The 17,022-nt window shown below is 43.8% G+C and overlaps 1 protein-coding gene across 3 annotated transcripts in view; it reads right to left on the minus strand.

Moving 5' to 3' along the window:
* Positions 1-17,022, minus strand: part of htr2cl1 (5-hydroxytryptamine (serotonin) receptor 2C, G protein-coupled-like 1) — a 70,779-nt gene that overhangs the window by 17,209 nt on the left and 36,548 nt on the right. The window contains exon 1 of one of the 3 annotated variants that reach the window (XM_086165724.1): positions 5,959-6,039. The exons of the other annotated variants lie outside the window; for them this stretch is intronic. The gene's annotated coding sequence lies outside the window, so the exon portion shown is untranslated. Of the gene's footprint in view, positions 1-5,958; positions 6,040-17,022 lie in introns of those variants that run through there. 3 annotated transcript variants of the gene reach the window in all.

The following is a 17,022-nucleotide window of genomic DNA, read 5'->3' on the forward strand; positions in this document are numbered from 1 at the left end:
TTTTTTTTATCTACACAAAGTGATATTGACCAGCAACAACTGAATGCAACATTTAAATTCACCAACAGTTCGTTCAGCACAACACACGGCTCACACACACACACACTTCCGTGGTCAAAAAAAGAAAGAAAATTAAATTAAAAAAAAAAAAAAAAAAGTCTATTTTTGACTTTTCCAGATTTTAATCCGAATTTGTTTTCTTTTCTGGAAAACAGTTTTGACCTCTTACCTTTTAACGCATTGTTTGATAAAACAAATAGCTGGACCAGCGTGACACACACATGTCATGCCCACATTTATATTTTTTAATTTTACCTTTATTTGTGAGCAGTTTGACATTTCCATGTTTTTTTCTGGATTTTAGTCCCAATTTTTTTTTTTTGGAAAATCTTTACTCTTAACCAAGACACAGCACACGACACAACACACACATCTGCAGTCAAAGGCCACCAAACACACATATTAAAAAAAAGAAAAGAATTCCATGAATTTTGAGCAGTTTAATGTTTCCACATCTTTTCCAGATTTTTTTTTTTTTTTTTTTGAAAATAATCTTGACCTGTAACCTTTGAATACTCCGTATGAATAAACAAATATCTCGCCCAGCGTCATACACGCAAACATTTAATTTATTTTTATTTTTACCATTATTTGTGAGCCGTTTATCATTTCCATGTCTTATCCAGATTTTATTACGGATTTGTTTTTCTGGAAAATCATTTTGACCTGTTACCTATAAATAAAGAATTAGCTGGACCAGCACCATATATGGCTCACAGACATTTTCTGTATGTATTTTCTATTTTTACCTTTACCTGTGAGCAGTTTGAATTTTCCATTTTTTTTCTGGATTCAATTCCGGATTTAAATTTTTTTTTTTCTGGAAAACCTTGACCCTTCGCCTTTGAATATATAATACACATACACGGCTACACTCGACACACACACAGCCCCGGCAAAGGCCACCAAAACCAAAAAGAGAATTCCATGAATTTTGACCAGTTTGACAGGTCCTCGTTTTTTCCAGATTTTATTTGCGATTAGTTTTTTCTGGAAAATCCTTTTGATCTTTTACCTTGAATGCATCGTTTGAATAAACAAATAGCTGGACCAGCACCATATACGGCTCACAGACATTGATATATTTTTTTTATTTTTACCGTTATTTGTGATCAGTTTGACATTTCCACATCTTTTCCATCTTTTCTGGATTCTTTTTTTCCCAAGAATATCATTTTGACCTTTTACCTTTGAATGCAATCTATGAATAACCAAATATCTGGTCCTGCGCCTGACACGTCTTGCGGACACATTAATTTATTTTTACCTTTATTTGTGAGAAGTTTGATATTTACACATCTTCTCTGGATTTCATTCCAAATTATTTTTTGCTGGAAAAACTTTACCCTTAACCTTTGAATAAACAAATAAACAGACACACACACACATATTCACGGTCAAAGCCCACGAAAAGCACAAATTAAAAACAAAATGAATACTAATAATCCCATGAATTTTGAACAGTTTGACATTTCCATGTCTTTTCCAGATTTAATTCAGGATTTTATTTTCATTTAGACCGGAAAATCATCCTGACCCGTAACCTTTGAGCATTCTGTTTGAATAAACAAATCACTCGTGCAGCACGACGAAACGTGAGATCTTAAAGTTGCATTAATCACTCGACTCCACACACACACACACACACACACACACACACACACACACACACACACCTCCCCCCGCCCCGAGTCGCTCACCCCCGACTTCCATATATGGATGATCTGGTGCTCCAAGATACAGCGCAGGCCAAGCGTGAAGGACTGCCAAACAGAGGGAAGTAAAGGAGAGAGCAGGAAGAAGATGGAAAAACTCTGAGGAAGATGAGCCGTGGACGAGTGCCGATCTGGCCGCTGTTCCCCGTGTGTGTGTGTGTGTGTGTGTGTGTGTGTGTGAGTGCAAGGCGTGTAATCGGACGGACAGACATGGGATTGCGGTGCGTTCGCCGCCGGACACAATGGAGCGCGGCGCCTTAAAATCGGCCGATGGGTTCGGGATTATCCGACTCTCGGAGAGCGAGGAAGGCGAGCCTCGGAGGGAAAGATGGAGGGATGATGGAGCGGAGGGGTGAGGTTTCAAACAATACCGGGGAAGATGAAAATGTGAGGACAGGTCGGCCTGAGGAAGAAGGATGAGGACGTGTCTGACGAAGTATGGCGGACGTTTTTATTAGGAGCTGGGAGAGCGTACACAACTGGCCATTATTAGCATGTGTATTAGCAATCCGCTGAGACGCCTCCTCGGCTTCTGTTAGCACGCACGCTTGTTAGCATTCCACTGTTATTAGCTGGACTTAGCTTATGTTAGCATGTTTTCGTGTCAATGCGCCTCCCTGCTTAGATTTGACAGCTCACCTGAGCAGAACACAGCAGAATGCTAACGTGCATATAAGTATAAGCTAAGGTATCTAGCGTCAACTTATCTTAGCATACCACTGTTTTTAACTGAGTCACCCAATCTCAGCTTATACAAACATCTATATTAGCATTCCAGTGTATTCTCCTGAGGTAACTAGACTTGCATTCGTATTGACACCTGTTAGCATACCACAGTGCTTAGCTTAGCCACCTGACCTGAGCTCATGTTAGGATGCACGCATGTTAGCACGCCACTGTACTTACAATGGACATTTGACCTCAGCTTATGTTAGCATCAAGCCTGTTAGCATTTCCCTCCAGAGCCTGCATACAGCAGACACATCAAGAAAACAGCAGCATTTCATGAAAGAACGTAAACTTTGGTATAGCATTAAAACTAGAGAGAAGTACTTCCACTAGCATATGCAGCACTTTACCTTTTCACCGCTCACCAGATTATGCCACGTTGTTGTTTTTCTTTAAATTATTATTTTCATTTCCCCTTTCGCCAGCGCAATATCGCGAGGCCAAAACAAATTTACATAGAGACAAATTCTGTCCCCGTGGTGACTTATCACGACTTTTTTCCCGCCACAACAACCGAACAGACATGACTGTCAAACATGAAACGCTACTAAATGGTCCTTCATTAAAGAGGTACCGCTGATGTTAGCATTTCCTGTATGTATCTGTGGATGTTACCAGTTTATAAATAATCAAAAAGTAAATAAAAAAATGTTTCTGTGAAAATATCTCACGTAACAACATGGCCTGTATAGGTACTCATATATTCTAGTTATTTTTAGTTGGCTTATATTCAGCTGCGCTCAACAGTTTCAAAATACGGTACTGAAGAAAAGCGTTTTATAATTAAAAAACATAAATATCATTCGTTGGAAAAAAGCTGATGTAGCGAATGCTAACATTTCACCCTTTTGTTTTGCATCACTCCGAGTCAATAAGTGCGGGTATGAAAATGTGCAATCGTACACGAATACACACTTTCCACAAGATGTGAGTGTTGGATGCGCACACACACACACACACACACACACACACACACAGCTCATTTTACTTCCTGAGTAGCCTCTCAACAATCAGAGACGGACCCCTCTTGAGAGTGCCGCCATCATCCAATCGGGAAGCAGTGACATCACCGCCCTTGCCGCTAATCACGCAACCAACGCACAAAACAGGGCGGCTGAAGTTTGAAAATGCCGAGGGAGGAAGTACGAATCGAAGGTTTGCACACCGTTGGGTTAAATGTTGTCTGTGTCACCACGCCCGCGGCAACTTCTGGGACCTTGGCGTGGAAGCGTGGCGTGGGAAACATGGCCGGCGGCGGCTGTTTTGAACATTTTTCAGGAAAAAAACAAACAAAAAAAAACATAGAAATCCCGCGACGAGAGACCCCTAATTAATCTACTTTCCCTTTTCAGAATATTTAAGGATCTCTCTCTCGCCACCCCTTGTGCAGCTGTTGTTTGTGTGCTAGCGGCGGCGTGTAGCGGCGGGGGTGCTAACCAGACCGGCGCTGTGTGGAGACTCTCTGCAGGGGGGGGGGGGGGTGATTTGTAACCTTCTGGTGTGGCTGTGTGTGATCGTGTGTGTGAAGGAACGTAAATATTAGTACCAGCTAGCTGGACCTCCTGTCGTTTAGAGCCGTGTTGAGCGTTAGCCGGAGCGACCAGGCGGGACCTTGTTTATTCATCGTGTAATTACAGTGTCGCAACCGTTTTGACTCCTGGATAAAAGTAAACAACAACCCTTTAGGCCTTTTCTCTGCGGAGGAGTTCATTTTTCAGCGTTATTGCAGAAAAAAAAAAAAAAAAATGGTCTATGCGAAAATAAGTGTGTGATGCAGCGTTATGAGAATTCAGAGGTTGTCGCAGATCTTAGGGAGCACCGTCCTGGGACCGGCACTCTGCAAAGATATGCCAAAAAAAGTTAATTTGTTCATATATCTGGACAATTGAGAGCGCGGCGTTTAATGCAAACTAAACAAAAGCTGTAGCAACGTGCTAATTAGCTAGGGCTAGCAAGATCGGAAGTCCACACCTTCTCAGAAAAGATTTTACATCAGAGTGGTGCACATGCTACCGCTAGGCATGCTACCGCTAGGCATGCTAAAGCAGCTGCTTCGATAAATTGATGAGACGGAAGCAGGAGTGCGAGATTAGCATCACACCGGTGAGCACATGCTAACGCTAGGCATGCTACCGCTAGGCATGCAACGCAAGGGATGCTAAAGCAGCTGTTTCAATAAATTGATGAGAGTGCAAGATTAGCATCACGCCGGCGAGCTGCTCCTGATCTTTCAGCCGCGTCGCACCAACAACCTGATCTCCAGCATCGCCTCGTTCGGCGAGCGATCCATCTCGATTTAAGTGCTGAAAGACATATTTTTTTTTTGTAAACAAATCACGAGTTTCCCGCCCGCCGCCACCATCTCAGATCTCCGCCGACGGCCGAGAGCCAAATGAAATATTGGACGTTTCCGCTCGAGGGGGGAAGAAATCGCACAGTCGCTGAACACGGACAACAGCCCGTCTCTGTGTGTCGCAGATAAGCCCGCGGCGGCCATTTTCCCATGAGCTCCGGGAGGAAACCACACGGATGGAGATGGAACACGCCGCCGCTGATGCAGAACCTCGCAGTCTATCTTTTCCAGGACGCCAAAAAATTTTTGGGGGGATGGCGCATCCCTTCCCAAGCGTTTCAACTGGTACTTCCTGTCTGCAGAACCCTATTTCCTGTTGTTGTTGAATCACTTCCTGTGTTTCTTTGAAAGGACAGCATGCTGTGCCGCCGAGCTAACGCTAGCATAGTCGGGCTAATGTTAGCATCTGTTTTTGCCTCAAAAAGCGAAGTAAAGCCTCAGGAAGTGTCGCTGATGACGTCAAACAAATAAGTACAGTGTGTGTGTGTGTGTGTGTGTGTTTTGCACAATTTCCTGCAACATTAAGAAAAAATTCTATTCACACCAACTGCAAGGTTAAACATTTTGAATCCGAGACTTTTAAAAAAGGCTGCCGATGGCATGTGTGTTGTACACACACACACACACACAAATATACACACATTTTTAATCAAGATCTGTCGTGTGATGTGACTCTTCAGAGACTGCAGATTAAAGCAAGGAGCAAAAAATTTCGTCGCACACACACACACACACACACGCACACGCAGCACACACACACACACACACACACCCGGGGGACCCCAGCCTTTATGTATCATCCCTAGTTTTCTGTGATTATGTCAAGCCTTAAGATGATCACTTCCCATCCTCTGTCCTTACACTCACACCCCGGAGGTATTAGAAGGGATTACAACTCAATGTGTGTGTGTGTGTGTGTGTGTGTGTGTGTGTGTGTGTGCTCCCTCTCCATGCATCCACGTTGTCAATGAGGATCTCACAGACGTCTCCTGCTTTGATTTCTGATCCTGGTTCAGCTACTCTCCCTCTTTTCTTCCTTCCATCCTCCCTTCCTCCCCCTCTTCTCACCCTCCGTCTTGCGTTCTCACCTTCCTCCATTACCTTTTCTTTTCTCGCCGCCGTCTCGCCTTTTGTCCTCCTCCCTCATTGTGCTCTTGTCACAAGCGTCTCCTCCTTTACGGCGAGGCTCTTTTATTTTATTTTGCAAATGAGGACGCTCCCCGTATTCAACCTTTTTTTTTTTTTTTTTTTTTTTAAGCCTGATGGGAGGAAAAAAAAACAAAAAAAAAAAAAAAACAAAAGCAGGTTTTAGCGCTACATATTGGATTAGCGGAGGTTTTAAGGGCGAAGCGGAGAATAGCCTGGTCTCATGGGGACAGATGGGGAATAAAACGCCTTTTTTTCCCACTAAGATGTCGTACTTAAGAGGACGCAAATGTAAAGCACAGCGTCATCAGCATACATGGAGAGATGATGATAAGAGCCTATATTTTTTTATCCTTTTCTTTAGTAAGATGAAGCACTTAGGACACAATATAAAGCACATCATCATCAGCATATATGGATATATCGTGCTAAATTGTCCTTGAATGTCGAGTAAAGCGCATTGAAGAAAATCTTCTTAAATACTATTATTATTATTATTGTTGGTATTATCTTAGTATAAGATATACTAAGTGTTGACTTGAGTTTCGAATCAGGCACGAAAAAAATAATATAATATGTAATTATAATTATTATTATATCCGTCAGAGGTTATCAGCCATTTTTTTCTTTTATAAGATGTAGTGCTTAGAAGAAAAATATAAAGCATCATGAGCAAACAGATAGATTTTGATAAGAGCCCATATTAGTTAAGTTAAGACAACATATAAGTTAAGACAATTCATATTTCATTGTATTCTTATTCTTCCTCCTTTCTACTATTATCTATTACTGTTATGTTTTTTACTTGAAGCTCTGGCACAACAATTTCCTTCGGGATAAATAAAGTTGTTTTCATCTCATCTCATATTAGTGTCCTATTAGATATAATGTATCATACATTATTATAGTTATTGCAATGATATCTGGTGGATATAATTTAGTAAGATGTATTACCTAGAGTACACAAATGCAAAGCATCATCAGCATACATGGATAGATTGTGACAAGAGCCTATTTTTGGTGTCCTTGAGTGTCAAATAAGGCGCGATACATAAAATATTATTATTAATTATTAGTTATCATTATGATATCTGGCAAGGTTATTCTTCAAAAAATGTTTTAAGGGGGATGTTATAATTAGAGGACAAAAATGTAGAGCACAGTGTCATCAGCATAAATGGATTTATTGTGAATAGAGCCTATGTTGGTGTCTTTGAGTGTTTAGTAAGGTACATTAAATAAAATCTATTATTAATATTAACTATACTGCCCTAACTCTGTTGTCTATTTTATCCTGGTTGATCTCAGCATATTTTTGTTTATTTTGTTATCACCTAAAGTAAAATATACTATTATTACCATACATTAATAACAACAATAATAATAATAATAATAGTAATAATAATGGTAATAATGATAATAATAATGATAGTTATGGTAATAATGATAATAATGATAATAATGATAATAATAATAATAATAATGGTAATAATAATAATAATAATAATAATAATAAATCAGAAACAACAACAATAATAATTTCATTAATAATATAATAATAAAAATAATAACAATTATTACGATTATTATATGGTAGTACTTATAATCATTATTATTGTTATTGTTATTATTTTATCTTATCCTATCTGGTTGAGGTTATTTTTCACCCATTTTTTTTTTTTTCAAGTGAACATTACTCCACATCCAGGCCGAGGAGAGCCCGCTAATTCCACCAGCCTTTTAAAACCAAAAAAGACAAATAAATAAATTAAAAAGGAGCCACATTAAAATATAACCCCCCCTCCGTCCCCTCTGGAGCCAGCTGGCGTCAGACCTTCATAATGGCTGAGATTATGGAGAAAAAAAAACATCAAGCGACACAAAAAAGCCCTTTTAAGTCTAAAGGGTAAAGGAAACTTATTTTGATGTAGTATTATGTGGGGGAGCTGCGGTATTTGAGTGATCCGAAAGCAAAACCGCAAATTCACCGCCGCAGGAGGCGGAGCTTAACCTGGACCGTCAACTGTCAATCAGAGCCGCGCAAAGACGCATCCATTCAACCTCATTTAGAGTCTTCAGAGAATCCAATCCTAGCTGGAGAAGGAACCAATGATCAAACATGCTCTTCACACACACACACACACACACACACACACACACACACACTCACACATAAGACGGGAGCTCATATCTTCTTGCTGTAGGCCAAAGAGAAGAAGAAGAAGAAATAACCAAAGTCTAGGCTTCAAATGCGATATATGGATGCTGATATCCATCACGCCGTCACCTTCACCTGCAACGATGTTAAAGGCAGAACCTCCACACACACACACACACACACACACTTTGCATTGAAGGTCACGTTTACTTGGAGCTCCTGTTAGCAAGGACCATCAACTTTTGCTCCGGAAGAGGAGGTCAGGATCCAAAGTTCTACTCTGGTACCCGTCCCCGCTAGGGGGGGTCATCACCATGGCGACAGCCGGTCGTCCGGAGCGCTGTTTGTCGGAACCGTCGGAGGAGAACACTGTAATGAATGAGTTATTACACACTCGTCCCTGTGTGTGTGTGTGTGTGTGTGTGTGTGTGTGTCTGTTTACGTGCAAGATGTTGATTGACAGCCAAGCCTCTCCTCTCATAGTGTCTCGTTAAGGGTCACCTCCAGCTTCCTGTGCATGCAGAGTGTGTGTGTTTGTGTGTGTGTGTGTGTGTCCCGGCTGTAAAACTGCTCTGGAGAATTTATCCCCCGACCGTCAGCGTTGTGAAGGAGGCAAGATTTGTCGAGGTCACTTCGTGTTTGAGACGGACGGGTCACGCGCCGCTTCCGATCATCTCGTTTAACTTCCCCGCCTCCGAAATGGTGAAAATGTTCAATATTTTTGTAATATGTGGTAATAACAGGTATCACTTATGTAATAACATAGTTATTACACACCTTTTCTGAACGTTACAATCTAGGCCCCTTCGATCAAACAGATACGACTAACCATCTCAGCACGTCCATTTCCTGATTCCATCGACCAATCGGAACACTTGCATTTGTCACCGCCTGCAATTTCACCCCCCCCCCCCCATTTCCATGGCAACCGGCCCGGGTGTTTTTCTGTTTTCACCCCCAAACGGCCCTCTTTAAATTTTCCCCAAACCCCGATTTAAATATCAAAACTCTGATCTGCTCTCTCGAGTTACTTTGCTTATGACACATTTATTACTTAGTTATTACACATGTATAAACCGACGCTGCGGCGATTGATTGAAATAAACATCCTGCCATTGAAATCCTCATTAGGAGCCTCTGTCACCTTTTATCAGGGAATTTGTTGATAAAACGCTCCTGTGTGTCGATTGATGGTGATTAGCGGCTGGCATGAAACATGCTAGGGATTTTAAAAACAAAAAACAGGGAAAATGGTCGGGAGGGGAATTTAGTTTAAAAAGATAAGTTAAAGGAAATTAATAAACTTCTTCCCCTTGAAAGTTAATCCGTGTTGTGTTCAGGGACCTTCAGAGGAGGAAACTTTTTAATTTTACGATAAAAAATTAAGAAAACTTATTTTTCCTACTTTGCCATGAACTACTCTTCATAGCCGTTTGACGCGTAAAATGAAAACAAAATAAAACAAAAAGTAACTTTTTTTCTCTTGAAACCCCTGAAAAATCTGGATTAACGAGATAATCCAGACACCGGGTCAGGTGACCCCAGCTGTCGCCATGGAAACCAAGCCAACAGCGTTGCTTTGTGTGTGCGTGAATGTATGAAAACACACATGCGGCGTGAATTATGGAATATATCTGACGCCGCCATCCATCCATCATCCACCTTGCTGCAAAACACACACACACACACACACACACACACACACACACACACACGTACACACAGATTTGCATTGCGTCCTGGTAGCGTCCCATCAGCTCGTAAAACATGAACGGGTAAAATTTCCATTTGTATTCTAACCCTGGCTTTTTAGCATTTCATTAGAAAAAGTCTGCCTTAAAAAATAAATTTAAAAAATAAAATAAAAAGGCCTGCGGTGATGGATGTCCTCGCCGCGATGCGACAGGAATTTTAATTTGGCGGGACAGGAAGAACATCCTTTACAAAAACACACACACAAAAAAAAACAAACAAAAGATACCCTTCATCCTAAATTGCGCGTCTGCCCTTTTTCCCGGAGACGGCGTGCCGGTGTTGCCATGGCGACCTCCACGGCTTCAGATTGACAGCAGGGAAAAACAGGAAGTGATGAGGGAAAGTGTGTAAAAAAAAGAAAAAAAAAAAAAAGGGAGAAGTCGGAGGGAGATGGATCGGGGAAAAAAAAAAAAACTACAAATATGGCGCCCGGACTCGATTGGCCAGCCAATCAGAAGAGAGAGTTCAAGAATGAGAAAGGGAAGACGGGGGTGCGGGGGAGGAGAGGGGTCGTCACGGCGACCATGACAATACGGGAGCCTTCACCTTCAATCCACCTCGGCGCCTTCACACACACACACACACACACACACACACACACACACACACACACACACACAGGCTCTTGATGTCTGCAGTGTCTAGTGGTGTTTTTATCGTGTTAGGTCCTGTCACCAGTCCCGTTGAGGAGGAGGAGGGATGAGTTTCTCCAGAGACCTTGCTGTCTGAAGAGCTTCTTGAACTTGAGGCGCAGGCGGGCGGGCGGGCGGCGGCGGGGGCCTTCGCCGCCATTCACGGTGTTGTAATAAACGTGTAATAACACATTAATAACAAACGCAACTGCTTTGGGGAGGGCGCCGCCACAAGACACTATGTCAGAGGTGGGTAAATTAATTTTCTTGAAATCTGGCGGCGCTGGGAGGAAGTAGAGCGCCCGACGTCACCCTCGCTGGACGCCAAGGCGGCTAATGATTAGCCAGTTAGCTGATTGACTACACTGAGGTTTGATTGTGATATTTTCCAGGAGGAATCATAGCATCACAGATGTTTGTGATGTCACGCCCGCCCCACCAGCCTCCCAACGACTACAGCGATGATGTCTCACACACACACACACACACGTACGTGTGCTGGTGATGATGTCGCAGACTAAGCGTTCCCATCAAATGTGTCTGACCATGCAGGTAAACAGTTTTCGTTTTTTTTTTGGTTTTTCTTTTCCCTACGCCTATCGATCCTTTGGTAAGTGGTGTGTGTGTGTGTGTGTGTGTGTGTGTGTGTGTGTTAGCGCTCGATAATTTATGCTAACGACTGCAAACCCTTCGCCCTCCCTTTCCTCCTCCTCATCGTCATCCTGCACCACGCTCACTCTGCTTGATTTGAAATTTGCAGACCATGTCCTTGTCTATTTTCTATCTCTCGGACACACACACACACACACGCTCACACACACTCACACGCTCACACACACACACACACACACACACACACAACAAAGACGATGATGAAGAGAGGGGTACAAACAGGAGGTTTGTGGTGTAGTGCGTGCGTGTGAGTGTGTGTGTAGTTGTGTGAGCCCACATAACAGGCAAGGCAGTGTGTGTGTATGTGTGTATGTGTGTGTGCGTGTGTGTAGGCAGGCGTCAGGGGAGTTTTACTCAGCATTATGACAAAGCCCTTCACTCTTAAACAGGAACATTATTGAAGATTAAACAAAAAGGACACACACACACACACGCACACCCACGCGCACACGCACACACACACACACACACAGCCTGACTGCATTGTGGAAACATGTTGGTGTGTTGCAGCGAACACGCGGAGGGTTTCCACCCATTTTAATTGCAAGGCCCGTTAGCTATCACTAGCGCCTGATTAGCATGTCAATGCTAAAGCAGAAAGTTTGACGGGCGGCCCGGAGGCCGACCAATCAGGTGAGGCGAAGCGAGGGCGCCGCCTCACACCGCTTCATGTTCGCAAGTCTGGATGGAAACGCTCGGCAGAGTTTCCTTCAGGGACATGATGAAGTTGGGACTCGCAGAGTGACCTTCAGACCCCCGGCAGCGGGGAGGTGTGTGTGTGTGTGTGTGTGTGTGTGTGTACTATTTTGGACAGGCGTCCGCTGAGTGTCGTCGGGGTCAGACACCCTGCGCAGTTTGTGCTCATTTACTTCAAAGGTGTGTGTGTGTGTGTGTGTGTGTGTGTGGGTGTGTGTGTGTGTGTGTGTGTGTGTGTGTGTGTGTGTGTAGCGGTCACTGCTGTTAATTAAGACCTGAACACTTGCTTACAGCGCAATGTGTTGTCAAGAGGACACTTTTTTCTCGTAGTGTTACCTCCAGTCAGGAGCCACCATTTCACCCCTACACACACACACACACACACACACACACACACACACACACACACACACACACACAGTCCAGCCTAGTCCCTAACTCAACCTAAGTATTGCCCGTAAAACAAATTGTTAAAGTCCAAGTCGGGGTTGGTTGATGTGGTGTGTGTTCAGGGGACGTTGGGAGAAAGGAAGGCACAAGGTCACGGTGACCTTGAATTTTTATTTCTTTTTAATTTTTATCTTTTAAATCTCATTTCATGGAGCAGATGTCTGAGAAAAATGTGCTCGATTGTGAATCAATCTGCTGCTGCTGCTCGGTGGTTGTTAACTCGTTACCGAATGGGACGCTTCCATTGAGGTTTTATCATGAAAATATACACACACACACACACACACACACACACACACAGATAGACACACACACACAGCCCTGAAAAGCCGCCATGGAGCGCGTTGCCATGACGCCCTAGACATTCTCGTCGGGTAACAGCATCTTTTATAGCCCATCTCAAGGTCGTAGCTCTCACACACACACACACACACACACACACACACACACACACACACACACGCGGCAAGAGTCACAGAATGTCGGGCAACTGAGCCGAATGTGAAGACGAGTCTCTGTGACGACGGCGCCGCTGCCCTGAACAGAAAGGGGCGGAGCTTAACCCTGACCTGTCAATCACACCTTGAGAGGTATGCAGATTGTACTGCACGTGCACGGCCGGGATAGAGTCCTGTGCACGTTGGAAAGGTGAGAAAGTGGATCCGTGAACTTTGACCCCGGTTTTATTGCTGCCTTCAGGCAGGGGGGAAATAGTTTCCACGACAGAAATAATTTCTGCTGCAATGAGTATTGAATAATGCATTATTAGGAAAACACACACACACACACACACACACACCAAAGCGACACATCTATCTTTAGCCTTTTTTTTTTTTTTTTTTTATTTTTTTTACAAAAGGTGTTTTTCCCAGTACGCCGTGATGCGTTCAAGCCCAAAGAGATGTTGCAAACAAAGTCGGGTGGCAGAGGTCTTGGGCGCACACACACACACACATATTTTATCTCTTTTCATAAATAAAATATAAAATATACAGCGATCCCTCGCTCTAATGCGGTTTACTTTTCACGGTTTCGCTACTTCACGGATTTGCATCTGGCATTGTGTTCTGCATTCTGATTGGCTAAAAAGTCACTCCGCTTCTTCTCTACCTGTGCGTCAATAAGGTTGCAGTTTAATATGTACACGTACGTAAAACAGCTCGCCGAATTTACATGACGTACGTGCAAATTCTCTCGCGATTTCGAGTTTCTCTAAAACCCATAATGTTGACAAAACGCTCTGGAGCGACAAAAGGGCCCAAAAGGCAGCGGAAGATGCTATCTATGGCAGATAAAGTTAAACTTCTGGACATGCTAAGGGAAGCTAAAAGCTATGCGGCTGTAGGTCGGCATTACGGAATGAATGAATCTTCCCTTCGTTCCATAAAGAAGGAAGAAATAAACATAAGTACGACAGCGGCGATAAGTTTTAACAAGGATGCAAAAAGGGTTGCAACTGTCCGCCATTTTTTTTTATAATCATTTTTAATTTTCTCCCGTTTAATCCAATTACTCGGGTCACGGTGGGCGGAGCTAATCTCCGCGATTTGAAGCCTTCTGTTCACATAGATGGTCAAAATAATTATTTGACAGTAAAGTACAGAAGTTATTTGTTGACAAAAACGTTTCTAAAGTACAGTACTTTTATTTGTGAAACAAATGATTGAGCCTGTAAAATGGTTTGTTCTTTCTTTTCAATGTATAATAGAGTATTTAATTATATAATAACTGTAAAAAAAAAAAATAAAGATTTCTACTTCAAGGATCTTCACGGGTTCTTTTTGGAACGTAACCCACGCGAAAAACAAGGATTTACTGTTTTGCAATAATTTCTCAAGAGCTGTTTGTTGTCGCTGTTGTTCCGCTGAATCTGCTGTCCTGGAACGCAGCGCGATGCGTTCAGGTGCACGGAGATGTCGCAAACAAGTTGGGGGAGATGATCTCAGGCTGCGGTTGTGTGTTTGTCCCTGCGATTGAGGCTGATACTGTCGGTCACACACACACACACACACACACACACACACACACACACACACCTAGGCCCGCCAGCCTGACTGGAAAATGTAATTAAACTCCCGACCAAAAGAAAAACAAACCCAATCCTGGCTTCGGGATGGAAGATAGCACAAACGCGGCAAGCGCCGAAAGTCGGAGGTGATTCGACCTTCACGCTTCGACGGGGGGGGGACGTTGAGTGTGTGTGTGTGTGTGTGTGTGTGAGAGTGTGTGTGTGATGAAGAGGAGATAGAAGAAGATGCTACTCCAGTCCTGAGGGCGAGGGAGACTAATTAACTTGAGAGACGTGACCTCTCTCTTGTATTCCCTGAGAGCGAACATGTTCATGCCGTGATCAGTGTGTGTGTGTGTGTGTGTGTGTGTGTGTGTGTGTGTGATCTGAATCAATACGGAACACACAGTCATCTGAGGCAGATGAGCCCAGAACATCATGCCTCATCATCGCTGGAGAGATACTGAGAGCTGTTGTGGCACGCTAAAACTTGTGTGTGTGTGTGTGTGTGTGTGTGTGTGTGTGTGTGTGTGTGTGCCCGTTCAATCCTTCAGCAGATCAGTGCTTTTGCATGTGAAGATCCTGATCCGCCCGGAATGATAAGACAACACCTGGGCAGATGTCGTGTGATTGACAGGTGGTTTTAGGATAAGCCCCGCCCCCGTGTTTGAGTGAGTGTGTGTGTGTGTGTGTGTGTGTGTGTGTGTCTCCTCTCTATAAATTGAAATGATGCAGAGACAGACAGAGAGGAGACAGGGGGTAAGAGTGAGGAGGCATATCCGCCGGCAGGGGATAATTAGTGTGTGTGTGTGTGTGTGTGTGTGTGTGTGTGTGCGGAAGATGCAGCTGAAACGCAGGTGACGTGCATCTGTACATGTGCAGGACCTCGAGTCGGTGATTTCCTGTTCGGCGACAGATGGAGCAGGTGTGTGTGTGTGTGTGTGTGTGTGTGTGTGTGTGTGTGTGTGTGTGTGTGTGTGTGTGGCTCGCAAACAAATCTATGTGTGATGCCGTTGTTGCCCGGCGCCCCGGGCTACAGGCCCACTTTGGTCTGCAGGACTTATTTATTTATGGTGTTTTGGCCTGAAAGGGAAACACACACACACACACACACACACACACACTGAACATTATCCAATCTGCTTTCTTCCGCCGCTTCGGGATAATCTGCCGACTCTGTCCGTCTTTATTCCAAGTCCATGTACCTGATACACCCTCATCTGACCACACACACACACACACACACACACACACACACAAGTAAGATGGACTTAATCTCCTTACCTACCTCCAGGGTTAAATGGTCAGGTATTTTTCACCTTGTGACTGATGCCGATGAACACAGTGCCGTGTGTGTGTGTGTGTGTGTGTGTGTGTGTGTGCATTAACAACATCCGTCTCCAGAACTCATCCAATGAGGTTCTCTAATGTTAAGCCCATTTCCAGGCCATTTTCTCGCGCCACAAAACCAGCTAATAAGCGGCTAATCCTTATTACTGCTTATTACAGTGTAATTACTGCTTTATTACAGTGTAATTACTGCTTTATAACAGTGTTAACGCTATTGATGTAAACCGAGCGCGGGGCCGCGGGGGTTCTTCGTTCCTGCAAATGAAGAGTTTGGTGGAAGCGACAAACAATCAAAGCAATTTCAGCGCCGTAATCCAATCTGGCCCTCGAGCTCATTTCCTCTCGTGTTGACGTCCTCAGATGAAGGAGACGTTTGTCCTGTGTGAAGCAGAGGTGATCTATCTCCATTTCCTCGATCTCGTGGCGTTCGGGAAAAGGTGTGCTTAAATTTAGAAGATAAATAAATAACGGTTTTACGTGTGGAAACTCTGAATTCTATCGCCTACGATGAAGAGGAGGAGATAAACGGAGAAAATGGGCGGGAATCGGTTCTCCCCCAAAATCAATTTCTGCTGGAGGATGGAGGGAATCCCAAGAGGGAGGGAGAGGTAGCAGATAGCATCTAACACACACACACACACACACACACACACACCTGGGCGACTGAAACCACACACACCCTCAGGCAAAGAGATACAGAATCCATATAGTTTGCGATATACTGCATTTAGGTGAAAGTGGACTACAAACATGGCCGCCCCTGAGGAGCAGCGCTCTCCCTCCAAACAAAAAAAAAAACATTTCCAGGTGATTGATATTGAACGAATTCAAGCGAAGACGACACGCAAGTCTGCTGGAGTCGATGCGATTGACTGTGAGAGTGTGCGGACGCAGACACACACACACACACACACACACACACACACACACACACACGGAAGGCTCACATGTTATTGGAAATCAATATTCTCCTCTATTTAAAAGCTACTGTGAAAGAAAAATAAATAAATCCCCAAACAAATGTGTTTACATCAACGCCATTCAGCAGCCAATCAGAATCAGCCATACTTGTTCCGCTAAACGACTCATCGACCCCCATCCCCTCCCGAACTCGCGTAGCGATGCTATGCTAACCAGTTGCTAGCACGAAACTTGTCACGGCGACAAACTCCCGCGTCGCCGTGGAAACCCACTAAAACACCACATGGTTTACGTCCTCGTAAATGAAACCGTACTTCCTGTTAGCACGCGGCGGCTAACGGCGCCCGCACGGCCTCTCGTGCCCAGAACCAGCGACG

The sequence above is a fragment of the Fistularia commersonii genome, chromosome 19 (genome assembly GCF_037954325.1).
Source record: "Fistularia commersonii isolate RoL2024-O1a breed Wild chromosome 19, RoL_Fcom_v1.0, whole genome shotgun sequence".
Classification (NCBI taxonomy): Eukaryota; Metazoa; Chordata; class Actinopteri; order Syngnathiformes; family Fistulariidae; genus Fistularia; species Fistularia commersonii.